Source organism: Pinus tabuliformis, chromosome 8 (assembly GCF_031772625.1).
Source record: "Pinus tabuliformis cultivar Carrire ecotype Pingquan chromosome 8, CPIR1, whole genome shotgun sequence".
Lineage (NCBI taxonomy): Eukaryota > Viridiplantae > Streptophyta > Pinopsida > Pinales > Pinaceae > Pinus > Pinus tabuliformis.
The window spans coordinates 1,491,895,562-1,491,912,984 of NC_142294.1; the positions used below are offsets into that span (position 1 = coordinate 1,491,895,562).

General features: G+C 39.2%; 1 protein-coding gene across 1 annotated transcript in view; it reads left to right on the forward strand.

Annotated features, from left to right (window-relative positions):
- Positions 1-17,423, forward strand: part of LOC149241472 (calcium-transporting ATPase 5, plasma membrane-type-like) — a 124,108-nt gene that overhangs the window by 82,384 nt on the left and 24,301 nt on the right. The gene's annotated exons all lie outside the window — the stretch shown is intronic.

Consider the following 17,423-nt stretch of genomic DNA (forward strand, 5'->3'; position numbering starts at 1 on the left):
AGATCAAGAAATGCTTAAACTCAATATCACTCACTTTTTATTGCATAGTGAACATTAAGCAACTGTTCCAGAAATGTTTGTTAAATCCACACCAGATTTCTATTGAACTTTTTATTTCTTGTTTTCTTTCTTGGACATAATTGGAAGCTTCGATAAACACAACAAAATAGCGTTCTTCTTTAAGTTAAGATGTCAAGGGTATCTAATTTGTCAATCACCGAAAATTTACATGTGGTCTCATTCCTCTTGAACTCATGCCATACAAAATGAGCAGATCACAGTGAGAATTAAACCTTGGTGGCTGACCGGAAACTCCGGTGACCACCACTGAGTCCTGTTGGTGCTTCCATTGAGAATTGAAAAAATAATAGATTACTTCTAACCCTTCTTGTATTCCTTTGAAGGTTTGTTTTGCCTGGACAAATCATGGTATAGGTGAAACATTATTCACAGCTGTTTTGGTTGTGGACTATATAAAGGAAACCAAAAAATTGGAAGAAAAGTAAATAGATTTGAAGGGCCTAATGATTGTATCTTTTAGTTTCCAATCTTATGTATGTTACAATATTTGAGACATAAGAGGACGGCATTTTAGTGTGTCAGCGATATAGGAGCTAATGGATAAGGAAGATGGCTTCCTGTCCTATTGATAGTCAAGATAAGCTATTTATAGATCCTTTTGTGCAAGGAAGTTACTTCTACCAACCCAACTGGGTTAGAAGAGTTGTTTGTTTTTTGGAAAATGTTGATTCTGTTAACATAAATAGTGTTACACAAATAATATACAACCAAGCACAAGACTATGCAAAGGCCAAGCGAAGGGTCTTTAGGTCCAACTACATTTCAATTAGAAAACCTCTCACATATTTTAGTAAAAGAGTGCTTTTAATTTGAAATGATAAATTTATCTTACTGAAGAATATGCTCCTTAAAAGAAGCAAGGCAAAACACATTACTAAAATCTTCACATTTAAGCTTCCAGAAAATATGCAATGCAACGACTCTTATGCAATGCCAAGCACCCTGGAAATTATGAAGTGCAATGGAGTTGACATTAGCTAGCAGTGCTAATTTCCAAGAAATCTTACTAAAGAAAAGATGACACCAAGTATCACCAACAAAATTCTAGCAGCCTTGAACATACCTACAACTCTGAAATAAATAAAGGATCGTTTCAACTTTCAACCTCACTACAATGAGGATTGTTAATACAAAATGTAGTAGGACTAGTGCAAAGCCTCACTAGGCAATCTAGATCTTATGGAAACAAAGATATCAACCACTACTGTCACCTCAATGGCCTCTCGCCAGCTATTTAGTGGTGGATATTATCCCCACAAAGGACTCTTCCCTAAAGAAATCACCTAACAAGATCTTCAACAAACAAGGGCTCAAGGGTGATATAATGCCTAATGGATATTGGGGAAGCTACTGGCAAGACATTAATGGCCATGATAAGAGATACAAGTGATCAAACACCCTTTTCACCAATTCCATAGACAAGAAGAACGCTACTCAAACTAGGGTTTTATTGATATGCAAGTTCACAAAATGCAAAAACATATAGCAGTGAAGAAATAGCCTTTTCAAAGATAGATTCAACAAGGTATCAAAGGCTATCAAGGGGTGAGCTAGGGAAAAGGAAACTTTGGGACTTTTTAATGGTTTAAGATGCATAAAACAAAAAACCAAGCCTAGGCGTCAATCCTAATTTGGGGATAAAGATGCAACAAGTGTTAGGTTTTGTCTTTTTAACTTATTCAATGCAATTTTTTTCAATATAATAAAGATAGGTAGATGCAAATTTACCATACACATGCAAATTAAACCCAAACTTTAACCCTAGCTACCACGAAATTAGGAAAGAGAGAAATTTAGGATGACCACCACAACTGATTAGTGCCTTATCTCAATTGAGTAATGGAGTCAATTAGGGCAAGGTATATGATAAAAGGCCTTGGATGAAGAGGGTGGAAGACTAATTTTATTCTCTTAAAAACCCTAGCAACTTCTCTATATGGGAGATTAATGGTCAAGGGATGCATAAACCAAGTTCCCTTGATGGATTCTTGCAAAACAAATTTCACATACCATAAAGAATCAAGATTTCAAGAAAGATATTGCACTTTTTAATATGGCTCAAGTATAAACCCTAATTTTAAAAATATAGCATACAAAATGGAAGATAATAGCAATAAACTTACACAATTTCCACAAGAATCACTTCATCAATCCAAACAAGTCTCTCCATGCAAAATTTCCCTCCCAAGACAATTCGCTCCATTAGATATCCATTGCATCCAAGAGAAAAGTACAAGATAACTAGTGTGCACTTCTCAAGAGAGAAAGAAGTGTATGCACTAGGAATGCGTGATGATACAAAATGAAAGTGACTTCCCTCTATTTATATGAGGGCAACCAAGCCACTTTTCATAATTTTACAAATAAAAGCCCTAAAAGTTTGCTTGAGTGTTGAACTAGGTCTAAAGGTTACAAGCCGGCCTTAAGATATATTTAAAACATAACAAATACATCAAAATAACCCACGTGTGAAATAAATGCTCTCCAACATGATTTCATCCTCCTAGAAAGGATAGTCGCCATCAAGCAAGTGATAAAGTGGTCCATGAGTGCTCCTCACTCTAGGAAATCATCAAAGTGCATGGTTACATCTCCAAGTAACATCTCCTCCACCATGACATCATGTCCAAGGTCGCTCATGTCACCCTTCTAGGGCATCTAGGGATAATGTGGTCACCTCTAGGGAAAGCATTGGCATATAGGCGTGATATGCTAGCCCTCCCAAGTCATCTCGGTGGTCTCCATCATCATCTAGGCTCTGGAACAAGGCAACATCCATCAAATAGGGTTAAGTCTAGTTTGGGGGTGTCCTGGGTCCATCTAGGTACATCATCAAACAAGCCGATGCCTTGGATTCTTGGCTCAACGTTTCAACATGTGCAACAAGGGGCATACAAATATGCCATATGCCATGATCGCATGTTTGAAGATGGGCCTCCCAGATATAAAGGTATGCCTTGTCATTTTGAAATTGAGTATGGTAGTTTGCTTATCATGGACACTTCTGGGCATGGATTAATGGGGGGATCCGGTGGAAATGATGGGCTAGGTTTGTGCTTTTGTCCCCTGGACTCCTTTTAGGAATTAACATTGGATTTTAGTCCTGTGGGATCTCTTTTACTGACCATTTGGTTTTAGGGATGGTATTTCACGGGAATCCCCGACTTTGGTTGCGTGGTCCCGCTTCCTTATTTGCTTATATTGCCCCCTTGCCATTCATTATTACCCCATCCATCATTTCTCCCACATGGGTCCACATCCCTCCATCAGGTCCACATATGGTTAGCTCGTCCCTTCCCCTTGCCCACGCCTTGGGTCATGGCGTGGAATGAAGCTCGGAGGTTGATGGAGCTTAAAAGAAAGTTAAAAGCATATATGGCCACATTCAACAGGAAAAGTACCACAAAATGCAAAAAATGGTCGGGACAAAAACATGTAGCACGTGGGCAAAAGCTAATACATGAGCTCTACCCCATCATCGTGGCCATCACCCTGGTTCCTATAGGTTCTATGAGCCTTTTTCATCATATAGGAACCCATGATCGTCCCAATCTGCGGTGGGCGATGAACCGCCCCACCTTAAAGGGGGAATTCACTGCTATATCTTATACAACATGCTCTAACCCCTTGAACCCTGAGTAGTTAATCAAAGAAAATCATAAAAAGGCAAAAGGCATATAAATTAGGGTGGAAAAACCAAAGCCAGGGCGCCTCATGTACCATGATTGCTCCCTCCTACACATTATAAACCCAAGTGTGGGCTTCCCTCTTATTAGCTACCCTTGTACCCCACCATGTGATCCAGGGCTGCCCCTTTTCATCCCCTACTTCATTCACATATCTGTCACGTTCCACCACCTTTTGACAAATGTACCGTTGACTATATTATCCCCTTTAGAGGTAGAAACCACCTAATAAGGCACTTGGCCAACCCCATTTGGAGTTTAGGAGACATTGGCACACCCTGAAGCCCATTATGGAAGGGCAGGCCATTATGAAGTCCCCACTTGTGGTCCATGATTAGGTAAGCTCATTTACTCGATTTCTCTAATGACTTGTCATACTGGAAAGCTAGGGGACACATTAGATCTTATGCAGGATTGCAGATGGTTTCCATTTGGATTTGGTCTCCCTATACGGGGTCCTAATCCTCTAGAGGGCTACATTGGCACATGTAGGGTGAACGTTGAGAGCCATGGGCCTCCACAACAACAAATTGCACTCCATGGATCCCCACAACCATTCAGAGATTGCTCGTGGTTCACTTATTGGACGAGGAGGATGCACTTGATCTATCATGCCCAGCTAACCCCAGATCTACAACATACGCTTGGCAGATGATCCAGGACTTGTACGATGATGTGGAATCACCTACAATATCATCTTAGCCCTTGAAAATTACCCACAAGTATCTTTGATTTGTTTGGAGACCCATGAGGACACTTGTGTGCCCCCACATGTCATTTGGAGAACCACAGGTTATTACAAGGGGCCAACCCCTTGTCCACTGCTTTTGAGGGTCCCATTCTTCATTGTGGCACCCATTGACCTCATTAGGCCTCTTAGAGGGCCCTATGACATGCATAGATTATTATTTGATCTCTTGAGAGGCTTACCTTTTTCATTTATGAGCTAGTTTGGTGGGCTTGTCACCAAAATTTGTATTATTAGCACATTATTTTATTTTGGGGCTTATGTAGGCAAAGGAGGCTAATTTGAACTCCTAGGATGTTTATAAACACAAGTGAGGTGAGATAATTTCTGATCATCATCACTTTGGATTGGATCTGTCTCTTCTAAAGATAATGTCACACTTTTTCTGGAGGATGAATTGGAGCTTTTATGGATGAATTTTGATGTATGGTTGTTGGTCTATCTTCTCTTGGAGCTTCTCTATTTTCATTTGTGAATGGTTGGATAAAATTTACTGCATGTAAGTACGAAATTTTGATGTTATTCTCATTATTTTTTGTCATATATGCTAGATTGGGATTTTCGTTGTTTTAGGGCTAATTTTTGCATGCAATTATTGCTTAATATTGTGGAATTTTCTCTATTATAATGTTCTCTCGATGTATGGGCCATGTAGTGTGAGCGAAATCTCCTAGGGGTAAAATTTGACCTTGATAAGCCATTCCTCTTGTGCATTTGAAGTATAAAAGCTGCAAGATTGCTTTCACTTGACCTAGAGGGTTTGTGAAGTAATTTTGAGGCCTCCTTGACTGAGAACCAAGAAATCTTACACATAATCAACATAGACTCCATTCTACCAAGGATTAAGGCATTGATCTACCAAGGGTGGTCACCAAAACTCTCATTCTTTCACCTTCTCCCAAGTCTAGCCACATTGGGGTGCTTAGGGAAGCAATTTCCCAACAAGATAGCTGCTGAACAAATTTGATCTCCTAGGGTCTCCTGCGCTGGCCTTTCCTCTAGCCCTCCTCCAAATTTGAAGACATTTTGATGGTGGAATTGTGAGAAAAGCCAAGCCCTAGCTCCGAGACCAAAACTTGCCCTGTCATCCCCAAGGCTACCACTTCCTAGGGTCAAACCAACATCTTTGAGTAATCATATTTTCTTTGATCCTCTCTCCACCTTGTCTAGGGTAAGAATATCATTGGTTGCTACATTCCTTCCTCATACCCTAGATTGGGTCCACTTGGCCCTGTGTGGTCCCACTCCTTTGAAAGACCATTCTTCAAGAACCATTCGGGATACCAATTCTAACAAGGATTTTAGGGATTGGGAACTCCTTCACACCTATTATCCCATAAACCTAACCCTCAAATATTCTCTTCCTTTCCCTAGATTACCTAGTACCTTGCTTACAAAGTAAGCAATCTTTAGCCTTCAAATTTTGGGAGAGGGTTATTTGGGTCACTCACATCCATTGACTTATCCTTCATTAGTGACTCCACACATACCGGGTCTCTTCCCATCGGTGAAAGTTCATAAATAGAAGGGAGCCTTAGCTGAGGTGACAATGGGCTAAGACTCCATTTGTTGCCCTTGGCCTAACATTTTCCCTTTAGGTCCCCTGCTAGTTTGAGCGGTAACATGTACATAAGAGCGGAGCTTTCCCAAGCACAATAGCTCGTAACAATGGATACAAAATGAGAGCACAAAGCTCTATTATATAGAGAAATGAGAGGAAATCCCAATGTAGCAACCAAGTGACAAATGGCCATGGAGAAGATCCCAAGAAAGGAAATCAAATTCCAAATGTGGATGAGCAATGCCAAGTGTGAAGCCTCCACCAAATCGAATTTCATATGTGGTCCAAGCAATCTCCTCAAGGAAATCGAATTATTCAAGTGTGAAGATAAGCAAAGCCAAGTGTGTAATGAGAGGGAGGTAACTCCCAACAACCAAGCTGATCAAGTGCCACCTCTCCAAAAATGTCTCCTCCAAGCCATGCATATATCTCCTCAAGGAATGTGTAGGCCCTCCTTGAGCAAACTTGTGGTAGATGATGATATGCCAAGTGTAGAAAATGAGTAGTCCATGTGGAGACAAACTCCCAAGAAAATCTCATCAAATATCCTCCAAATATTCCCCACATGTGCATTTACTCCAAGAAATTCGATTTTCCATGTCACTAGCTCCTTCATTAATTGCCAGAAATTCAATTTCCTTGAGTGGGCCATGAATTTATGATGCAAGGTGCCAAATCATCCTCCACTTGTCTTTTGACTTGAGATAATTTCCAAGTCATTTTCTCACATGGAGCTATTTATTTTTCTCCGTTTAATTTATTTATGGTTTAATTTATTGCCATATTTCCCACTAAAATTAGGAAAAGTGGGTTTTGAGGGTCTATAACACATTTTTAACCCCTCAAAGTGTGTCATAGTAGAAAGTTGAGGGTGAGAGGTGTAATTTTGAGCACACATACCCCATACAACTTCTCTAGATGTCACTTATTACATATTACATTCATATTTTATTCCAATTTCCACCTTGCGGGAAATTTTAAAAATTAAAAAACTACCCCCTAGACCTAATCAAATTCCACAAAGTTTTTTGTGTGATCTAGTATGGTAATATACAATGACCCTAGACACTAGGACTCACCCAAGACCTCACCATCAAGCCACACTCCGACTTTGTGGTTATGCTTGGAGGAAAAAACTCAATTAATTATTAAATCCTCACAAGGAAATGATAATTAACCAAGTGAAAAAAACCTACCAGAGTAAACTCACTTAATGACAAGGTCCCAGGCCACCCAGGCCTGTTACATGACTCGACTCCTCATACTAGTATCACTTTTACATCGTCCCCACAGGGCTTGTGGAGTTTGAGTACAACTAAAAAAAATGAGAAGAAGAAGTAGATTTTAAAAACTTTGATGATATGATGATATTTGATGGTACATGAAGCCTCTGATACATCCTTAGGCATGGAGTCTTCAAAAATATTTGGGTACACTTCAGTGGTCAACAGGATGCAGTTGCTATGCTTCTCCAGAATCCTTCTGAGAACCGAAAGATGTTCTTGAAAGAGAAGCTGAGGACCACCAATATGCAGAAGGGTGAAGGAGTCACTCCTTATCTCACTAGAATTCAGAATGTTCGAGATGAGCTACAATATTTGGAGAAACACCTCACGAGAGTGAGCTAATGCGTACAACTCTCAACAGTTTCACCAAGGAGTGGGCAACTTTCATCCAAGGTATCACTGGACGAGATAATCTACCTGGTTGGGATCGATTGTGGGTCGATTTCACTCAGGAAGAGATGAGGCTTGCTCTGGTCGAGAGTAATATCAGCGACAACAGTAGCATAGGATTGAAGTGTGAAAGACGAGGAGAAAGTAGCCCTTGCATTGAAAGGGAAAGCGAAGAAAGGTCCCAGTCAGGGACAAGGCTCAAAGGGTGAAGAAAAGAAGAAGAAAGATCTGTTGAAGATCAAATGCTTTAGATGTGGTGAGTTTGGTCACTATACTACCCAGTGTCCCAAGAAGAAGAAGGGCAATAAGGAGAAGATAGTAGCTTCGACAAAGATCGATAATTTGTTCAACAAGTTGGAGGACAAATTTGTTTTCTATGCAGCTATACCTCTAGGAGAGAGGTGGGGAGATCTTGAGCTCTAGTTCCCAGAGTTGCAGAGATTTGGGCAGGATCCATGGAGGATAGCATCAAACAGATGTTTCCTCGCAGATCAATACCTTAGCTATAGGTGCCCACAGTTTTCAGTAGCAGATGGATCAGTGTCAGCATGGCGCAATCAGATCTTGAGGGACAATTGCAGAACTAGTTGCAGTCAGTTATTGATGGGTGCAGAGCCAGTCAAGACGTAGAAAAATACTCAATAGACAATGCAGAGGCTAGTTGCAGTCAGAGACTCAGGAGACAGTTGCAATATAGGGACACAGTTGATTCAAAGTTTTATTCTCAGTTGCAGTAGTTGCAGCAGCAGTAGCATGAGATCAGTTGCGGCGCGAAGCAGAGTTGGCAGAAGTGCAGGAGGCACAATGTAGTGTTAGCAGCAACATAGATGCAGGATGGTTCAGCTAGAGGATTGACAACTGAATCAGAGTATGTGCAGTGGCTTGGTGGGTAGTGGCAGGTTGTCACAGTTGTCAGACACCAACAACATGAGGGAAGATGTTACAGGTGAAGACAAAGAGAACACCTTCCTCGCTAAGAGGGAGTGTTAGTTTTTGTAGCATCGGACAGGTGTTCTAGTCTCAACTTTGGTTAGAGAGGCTAAGAAACACAAGATCTCCAAAACCTAGAAAAGGTTTTGGGAGAAAACACCCATTTTTATTGTGTGTGCTCTATTTTCTCAGTTCCAAATTTATTTCAAGATTGCATTTTAATTTTGGTGAAAATTGCAGTTGTGATTTTATTTGTTGTTTGCCGTAATAACAAATAAACTGCACATATTAATATTCAATTAGAAGAATAGTTTCCAGTTGCTGCAAAAGAGTTGAAAATTTCACAAAGTGATCTTTGTTGATGAACAACAAGTTATCTTCTTACACTACTACATTTCAATTCCAAGATGATAATATAAACATCTTGGCTGCATAATCAAAATCATTCACTCAATCCATATGTTCTTTGAATTGAGTTCAATACCAACAATTGATCTTACCTCAACTGCCATTATGCATTTCTACAATGTTCTTTCAGGTAGCAAAACAATATGTCAACCAAATAACCAATATCAAAATATTAATATCTGACTTACCTTATCATGATGGCTTGCTCATCAAAGTATCAACTTACTTGAGTCCTTTGAGATCAACATCCTTTTGTATGATCCATCTCCATATTGTACAAGGATCCTTCTTCATGCATCCATTTTAATTAGAGTGCCCATGGATCGAACTTGATTACCAAGCTACAACATCTTCCTTGGAGTTGTCATTTTTAACTCCCTTTCTTTCTTTCGAAGACTATACTTGATGTTGATCAATATTGTCATATTTGTGCCATGCAATCTTGTGAAAGAGTCTTGATCTCCATCCATTCCAAGCATATCAAATTTCTTCTTTTGATCATCATGCATCCATGTGGAAGACTTATTGAACACACTTTATTTTTAACTCTTTCTGCAAGATTCTGATAGATATGAACCTTACCCTAGAGAAGAGTTACTTAAAATAGGCATACCTTTGCTTCCGTATAATCATCTAGCCATCCTTTCTTGAATGAGCTTGCTTCTTGTACCTGTCAAAGATAGATTCCTTTTCCTAAAAGTAGAAAAACTTTTATTATGTCCTTCACACTGCAACTTGACCATCTGCATTCCTTCATCCTTCAGAGGTATTGTTTCCATATTGGATGGAATATATACCAGTCATGTCATAATGCTCTTTCCAAGAACCTTCAAAATGATGGTTCTTATAGGATCTTGATGATCCATCTTTGCAAAATGACTACCTCTAACATGATGTTAGACAAATGCTTGGATGAACAATAATATGTAATATGGTCCCAATCTTCTTATTTTTGAAAGATAGATGATTCCTACCAAAGCAACTGGATTTGTAAACTCTAATTCTATTATCATATGTTTTTATCTATGATGCCATGTTTTTATAAAAACCAAGACTCTCCTAGAGTATACAATGATGCATGTTATTCTACTTAGTAAAAGAAAGACAAATTTCATAAAGAACCTGACTGAGATGGAGCTTCCTTCAATAGTAAAGATCCTTGAGACCACCTCCTTTCGGCTTCTTTTCAGGTTCTCCTTTTTCTTCAGCCATGTGAGCTTCACTTCTTTCCTTTCTTTTGTTGTTCAGCTTGTTTGGACAATCCCTGTTAAAGTGTCCATACTCATTGCATCCAAAGCATTGAATCTTGGACATATCTGTCTTCTTCTTGGACTTTCCAAACTTCCCTTTCTTCAACTTCTTGGACCTTGCAATAAATGCTTGAGACCTTTCATTTGATTCAGTGTCATCCTTTGCCTTGATCTTAGATTCTTCCTAGATACATTGAGCCCATAACTCATCAAATGGTGTAGTATCCTTTTTTATAGTAGATACTAGTTGCAAAATTGATTCCATCAGGTGGGAAAGCATTCAATACACAAATGGTCATTTCAGAGTCTGAAACATTTTCCCTAAGCCCTTGCAATTGATCTCTTATTTGTGAGATCTTCATGCAATAAGTGGCCACTGGCCATGCCTTCATCCTTTGATTTCCTTATTCTATATAGTTGATTCCTCAAGGAAATCTTTTGACCTAATGTACTTATAGATTACAACTTTACCAACTTATCATACATAGCTTTGGATGTCTTCAAATCAGTAATAAAGGGAACAAGATGATCTTTTATAGATTCAACAATGATTCTTTGTGCCCTTACTTCTCCCTTGTATTTTGCTAACTCTTGAGTCTTCTTCTTGCCGAGTTCAGTGAATTCACCAAGGACATATTCCATGGAATCATTTTCTGTGAGTGCCAAGTCAATCCTTTTCTTCCATGCTAGGAAGTTTGCTGATCCAACGAGCTTGTTGCTTTCCTTGCAGAGTGTAGCCATATGATTTGTAGATTGAGACATAGAAGACAATATGATATTTACTTGTCAACTAAGAGTCCTCCCTTTTGATGATGTCTCCAACAATCTTGATGTTTTCAAGGCCTCTAAGGAGGCTTCAAAGTTGCCCTAGAATGATGACATCTAGGATGCCTTCAACAATTGTGTCTTTGAACACCTTCAAAGAGTGAATGATGATCCCAAGGTTCCTTGATGCTTACTCTTCTTCAAGATGATGCACTAGAGAATCTTCAATAAGAACTTGTCCTTCCTTCCTTCAATGAGAGCGTGATGATGAGGTCTTCTTTGATGTAGATCTCTTCCTTCTAGGTTAATAAATCTTCTTCTTTCCTTGTCTCCTTCTGCAAATGATTCCCCTTAGCAATTAGTCCCTTCTTATGTCCACAAGATGATCTTCCAACTGCCTTCTCTTTGTTCACCTTGTTAATTTTAGGTATGTTTTATGCTAGAGCAATTTATTTAATTTCTTTTCCATATTAGCAATCACATCAGCATAAAGTAAATTGCAGATAGAACATAAATATAAATCGCAGAAGACAAGCCAAGACAAGAGGACACAAGATTTGGTGCAAGCTAGGGACAAACCCACAATGTGTGGGGAAACCCTTGATCAATTCTTCTTTTATGTTCTTCAAAGTTCAGCAGAGAAAGAGAGAGAGAGAATACATTTACAATAGAAGTCAACACTTTGACTCTTGATATCTGTAGAGATCAGTTGAAGACATATTGCTTCAACTGATTCTCTAAGGTGACTCCACCTATCATAGAGCTGCCTCTCGATCATTTTCCACACCCTGCCGTGTAGCACCTTGCTGTACCATCATAGTGTGTTGAACCTTGATGACTGAGCTGCTCCTGAACTCATCATCATGCTGCCCTGCTAATGTGCCCATCATGCTGCGGTTATAACTTCTCGTTGCTTCATCATGCTACAACACTCTCCTTATGCTTCATTATACAACTATATGTGTATTAGCCTTAGCTGCTTGCTATGGCTTGCAACCTAGCAAAGCAGCTAGGCTATAGTGTAGTCTCAAACTACACAATATCTACAGTGAGGATATACATATACCTTGACTGCTGTGAGATAGATCCATCGGGATTGTTCTCACCAGAATTGTGACAATGCCGAGAATGTTGTTATCTGAAGTTTATAATGCTTCATCCATCTGAGATAGGTACATCATTTAAATGCCGAGACTTACTGGTCCTTTTGAGACTTTGATCTTAACCGAGATTGTTGTGACAGAAGTACCTTGCTGTTTCAGACCTCTGAGAAAGATATCTTACTACGCCTGCACCTTATCACGGATATCTTGTGTCCATCCGAAACCTGTATACGCCTTCCAGCAGTGCGGATCTCTGCCCTCATACTCATCCGAAGTTCCTTCTGCGTTTTCCAGCCAAGATCTGGCTTGACTGTACCATAAACCCACGAGGTGCAGTCAAGATCTTCACCGAAAATGCCTGCGGCTTCCTCATGACTTGACTGTAGTTTCGTTACCCTTATTTTGGCTCCATTATCATGATTGCGACTCTCAGCATTCCTCATAGTGGCTACAACAACTTTTAAGGTGTTTCCATATCTGCGTATAACGTATTACAGTCTTCATGAACAACATATAAAGGCCTCTTTATTAACTGTGTTTTGTTGCGGCTTATTGCGGCTCATCTTCCACCTTAGACTGCGACTGTTCCTTTTGTGACTGCGGCTATCCCTTGACAGCTTATGATGCTGCGTTCCCTTGACGGCTATACCTCAGGACTGCGGCTCCTCTTGCAGCTCCATGTATTTACAATGGCTACACACAATGTTTATCATGCGTGTGATGCGTGTATATGCCTCCACGAGCGGCGATTATATGACTGTGTTGATGCGTGTATCCACGAGCAGCGTTTATTGTTCCAGCGTATATATATATATATATATATATGCCATGACAGCGTGTATGTACAACGTGTCTGATATTAGTGACCAGCGTATCTATTGCCTGTTTGTTCATGATCCAACGTAAGTGTTTCTGCCTGCGTTTTTATGCCCAACGTATATTCCAGCATTGTGCATATATATATTCATGAAGTTGCTGTTGTTGCGTATCCACATACATTCATGTAATTGCTGCCTATTCCAGTTTATATGTTTCCATGAATGGCGTAGGGTTTCACTTCCTGAACAACGTATAGAGATTCATCAAACTGATTGTAATTTAGGGCATCATCTGAGTGTGAGCTAGGGCATCATCTAGGCCAGCGTATTCTATGTTCTCTCCTTCTCCAAAAACCCAAGACGTGGAGAGGAGATCACCTCAAGAATATGTGTGTGAAATGACTTCAAGTCCTTGCCAATTTATACTAAAACGTAAGTGATGAATAGGCGTGACTATTGGGCTTCTGAGCCTACTCAAGTTGCTGGTCGACTTGATAATAATTTCATAATCAAAATAAATTCATATCTCCATAAATACTTATCAGAATCGGATGATATTTAGATCAATCCTACACCTCTCGACGAGAGGGATCCAATAAAAATATCAGCTGTCATAAATAAGGTGACCCACATGGAGTTTGGCCCTAGTTGCCAATTTAACACTCCCTCTCAACTAGGGAGAACACCGTCTGCTGATCCATATGTCTGACTATACTATTTCTGCCTTCAATGCCCTGCACTGCTTTGCCCAGCTCTGCTGGCTCTGCTATGCTCTATTCAGCTCTGCTGGCTCTACTATGCTCTATTCAGCTCTGCTGGCTCTGCTCTGCTCATCTTAACTCTGCTGAACTATGAAGAAGAAGAATTGATCGAGAATGTTTCATACCATTCTCCACTGACTCGAAGTTAGTCTCAGAGTGTGTACCACTAGTCCCAGACCAGTCTCAACTGACCCAAAGTCAACGTCCCAGACCAGTATCATTGATCCCAGATCAATGGAGGTCATCGTAGCGTAGGGAGTACGGTAGATACAACGATGCGTCCATCGGTACTACTATGGTCCCTAACTTCATTTCCCTGCTCATTGATCAGATGAGAGGTACTTCCCATGAGTCCTAGACTGCATGGGTAGGATGCCTCGACAGGAGAACTAATCAATCCTGTCCTCACAGGAGAACACATCAATCCTGCTACAATCGCCATGGAGAACACATCAATCCAGGCCTCACAGGAGAACACATCAATCCTGCTACAATCGCCATGGAGAACACATCAATCCAGGCCTCACAGGAGAACACATCAATCCTGCTACACAGGAGAGCAAATCATCCTGTTCCACAAGAGAGCGAATCATCTTGTCCCACAAGAGAGCGAATCATCTTGTTCCAGTGCGCACCACCAGGGGAGGGTGAGTCACCCTGTGGTCGTGTTGTCGCGCAGATTGACACGACAACGCTCAGACCGGGGGCTGTCACTTTGATCCCCGATCCCTCCGTTTAAGCCTGTTTCCCGCGGCTAAGGGGGGTAGTCCCTGCGAGATAATGAAGACCAACTGCCTAACAGTTGGTTGGGAGACACGAGATACGATATAAAAGCACTCGATGGATTTGATTAGTTAGCAGACCAGTGCCTTAAGAGATTGTTATTAAAATGATTACTTGTTAAATGATATAGAAAAATAAACCGTGAACAGTAATCATCTATCATCAGCGAAATCATAATGCTCTTAAGACGACCAAAATGATATCCAGCAACTGAAAATTTCAAAAAAACGACTGCTTTAAACCACCACGAATCATAAACCCTTAACTAGATATCAAGTTCGCATCTCGGCTTGAAAATTTGGATCTCAGCATGAAAGATGATAAATCCCGAAAATGACTGGATCTGACGAAGAGAATTTTCCTCAAATTTTTTATACTTTTTTCGATTTTTTTTTTTTTTTTTTGGAACTAAAAAAGCAAAATTCTAAATCTAAACCTAAAACCCTAAAAAAAACTCATTAAAAAATATTATTTTTTATTTTTTATTTTTTATTTTTTTATATTAAAACTAAAAAAAATCTAAACTATGAAAATTTAAAACTAAATCTAAAATCTAAGCAAATTTTTTTTTTTTTTTTTAATTTAATTTTATATAAAACCCTAAAAGGCAAAATAAAATGAAACTATTTAAAATAATCTAAATCTAAAACTCTAAATTTTTTTTTTTTAAGAAAATCAAAAATTGTAAAATCAAACAAAACCTAAGAATAAAAAAAAATTAATTAAAACTTAACTTATGTCTAAATTTAAACCTAGAACAAAAATAATTCCTAACAAAGAAAACCTCTCATTTTTATATTAAATAAAATCTAAGAAAAATGAAACTATGTAACAATATCCTAAATAAATTTAAATCTAGAAAATTAAAAAAAAAGAAATGTGAGCCAAATTTTTTAAAACTTTAACTAAGCCAAATACCTATCACATGTTTATAAAGTCGTATGATGAATAAAACAATGAACAATGGAGAAAACGACGGAATGTGACAGGCTCAGAGAAAAAGAATGCGTACCACAGCCGAAAGCCTCAAACCGTTAAAGGACTTACGCTGCATCGTTTACGTTTATTATACCCTGTCTCGGTCGACGGTGAATGCAGTGTTTGCAGGTGATTTCCAATGGAGCAGCCACGCATAGACTGCTTGCAGAAGCTTGAAAACAAACGATTTGCTCTGCCAAACACTTACCTGCATCCTCTGGCCTTGTTTGCTCCAGCGATGTACGTATTTTTCTTTTTGTCTGACAGGTGGAAGACGTAGCCGCAGGAGTAGATACGTTTTCCCCTCAATGTATTTGGCAGCTTCGACTGATGGCGGATAGGATTGCTTAAGAGAATGTCGGCTTGATTTGTGTGACTGCGGATCAAAATGAGGACGCCTGAGGAGATGCGCTCGCTGAGGGAGAAGGGATCGACTCTTTATTTGCAGGCTGAGGGACGTGTACAGGTGCGATGGTGCCGGAAAATATGAATACAAAGCCCGTATCTGTCGTGACAGCGATAAAAAAAAATCTAAAGCTTTGCGGGCGTGCACACGATTTCCAACGATAGCCACACGCAAGAAGATCCCGATGGTGAAAATAGCAAGTAATTAAATCTTTTCCGAACCTCCTACGCAAGGATTTCACATTGGTGGCTCTCTGAACATGATGGTAGATGAGTACAGCTTAAATGAAATGATACCCAGCACATAACCTTCAATCTCAGATCAAACTGTGTGAGACGTACTGAAAGCTAAGGGTAAATAGCTGACACTTGATAAATCTGAGACTTATTTTTCAATTGACCCGCAAGTATTGGTGGGGAGAAAAAAAAAGTGAAAGATGGCCACGATTTTAAGCAGAGGATTTCTATAATCTGGGCAGCCGCGAACTCCTGAAAATCTGATCTTGATGAAAACCCTGTACACGAAAACAAAACCCTAATGAAAACTGCATAAAACAAAAATTTGAAAAACCTAGATCAGCTAATTTAATGTACAGATTTGGCCCCTTAACAGCCAGATTTCAGCAATAGGCACAGAAATATTTTGAAGATCAGAAAATTCTCAGATTTTCACTGTGAAGAACTTCAGAAAATCTCTCATGCAAATTTAAAAAAAATAAACCGAATGATAGACCCAGGATCAAATCCAACTGGGCTCAACACAAAATGCTTGCGGGAGTTGGCTGGTTCAGCTGAGAACTTCCCCGAACGCCCACAAAATTTCCTTCAATGATGTTTTCTGCACAGCTCAAAACAACCGTCAATAAAGAGGGCAAAAATGCTGTTAGATCTCAAGAAGTAATGGAGATACCTGCCATTACTTCAGAAATCCTAACAGCACCCAAACCCCAGCAAGTGAACAAGATACCTGTGCTCACAATACTCTACAAAAAGCTATTATTAACAGCTGAACATATGCAGAAAATGAAACAATCTCACAGCATTTTAAGAGAGTAACACCAGCAAGATATGGACCCCAAAGTCTTCCTTTATTAACCAGAAACAGATTTACAAGAGAGCTTCTTCAGTATCAGACTCACAGATCGAATGATCTGAAATGACTCCTAGCACCCTATTTAAAGGAAATGATCCCAACGGCTAGTTCGAGTGATCCATGTAGAAATGATCTCGACCATTGATGAGGATCAAGACATCTCTTGATCTCATCCGTCGATTTATTCACTTAAAAAATTATTTAATTTTTTATTATTTATTATTTAATTTAATTTTTTAAATTTTTTTTATTATTTTTTATTTATTTCATTTTTTAAATTTTTAAATTTTTTATTATTTATTATTTTATTTTATTTTTTTAAATTTTTAAATTTCTTAATTGTTATTTATTTTATTATTTTATTTCATTTTTTAAAT